The sequence below is a fragment of the Myotis lucifugus genome, unplaced genomic scaffold (assembly GCF_000147115.1).
Source record: "Myotis lucifugus unplaced genomic scaffold, Myoluc2.0 scaffold_10558, whole genome shotgun sequence".
NCBI lineage: Eukaryota > Metazoa > Chordata > Mammalia > Chiroptera > Vespertilionidae > Myotis > Myotis lucifugus.
In genome coordinates, this window is record NW_005881606.1 from 4,211 (window position 1) to 5,693 (window position 1,483).

General features: G+C 48.2%; 1 pseudogene; it reads left to right on the forward strand.

Annotated features, from left to right (window-relative positions):
* The first annotated feature begins 223 nt into the window (after window positions 1–223).
* LOC102419093 lies at window positions 224–1,362 on the forward strand (annotated as a pseudogene).
* Window positions 1,363–1,483: the final 121 nt, after the last annotated feature.

Sequence of the window (1,483 nt, forward strand, 5' to 3'; positions counted from 1 at the left end):
TTGCACTGAATTGTAACCTAGGATGATGATAATAGCAATGATAATGATAGTAAATTCATTTTATAGTACGTCCCACATTACAGTCACTGTCCTAGGCGCTTAACCTATATTAAGTCATTTACTACACAACCCATTGAGCTCAATACTATCTCAATTTTACAGAAGAGGAAATGGAGACACAGAAAGGTACAGTCACCTACCCAAGATCACCTACCTAGATTCTGAGCGGATCCGGGTGCCGAGCGCTGGCACCTTGGCAGGCGGCGGCGGCCTGAGCTCCAGGGCAGCCCGCTCCCTCCCGGTCTCTCCTTCCTCCCCCGCGATCAGCATGAAAGCCTTCAGTCCCGTGAGGTCCGTTAGGAAAAACAGCCTCTTGGACCACAGCCTGGGCATCTCCCGCAGCAAGACGCCGGTGGACGACCCGATGAGCCTGCTGTACAACATGAACGACTGCTACTCCAAGCTCAAGGAGCTGGTGCCCAGCATCCCCCAGAACAAGAAGGTGAGCAAGATGGAAATCCTGCAGCACGTCATCGACTACATCCTGGACCTGCAGATCGCCCTGGACTCGCACCCCACCATCGTCAGCCTGCACCACCCGCGGCCCGGGCAGAGCCAGGCGTCCCGGACGCCGCTGACCACGCTGAACACGAACATCAGCATCCTGTCCCTGCAGGCTTCTGAATTCCCTTCCAAGTTCATGTCAAATGACAGCAAGGCGCTCTGTGGCTAATTATGGTGGCCAGGACTTCTCCCCTTCGCTTTGCACAACAACAAATCCACAGGAACTTATTTTTCAGCCTCTCGCGAGGAGGACAGAGCGTTGAATGGGCCTTTTTAAGCCGTGGAGGCAAGACTCGGGGGGGATCAGCCCTCTGCCCCAGGGTGTGTGTCTGGCCTGGCCTGTGAGAGCGTTATTTATGAAAAAGACTTTTCAATGCCCTTTCTGAAGTCGGAAGGTTTCTTCGTATACTCTCCCCCCATGGGGAGCGAACACTTTAAAATCACAAGGAGTTGCCCAATTTCAGCAGACTTTGCCTTTTTTCTCAAAGGTGGAGCGTGACTACCAGAAGGATCCAGTATTCAGTTACTTAAAAGGAAGTCTTTTGGTCAGAAATTTACCTTTTTGACACAAGCCTACTGAATGCTGTGTATATATTTATACATAAATATATATATACATATATATATATTGAGTGGAGCCTGGCGAACTCTTTCATGAGTTTGCTTGTACAGCGGCAGAGATGCCCATTTCTGCAGACTAAGTAATGATGTACTCGTTCACGCTAAACTTTTTATAAAAGTTTAGTTGTACACTTAACCCTTTTATACAAAGAAAATAAATCAAGTGTGTTTATTGAATGGTGATTGCCTGCTTTATTTCAGGGGACCAGTGCTATGATTTTTATTCTGCTATGTTATAACTGAACCCGAATCCATGCAAGCTCACGTGTATGTAGACTGTGTAACCATGTCTAGAGTC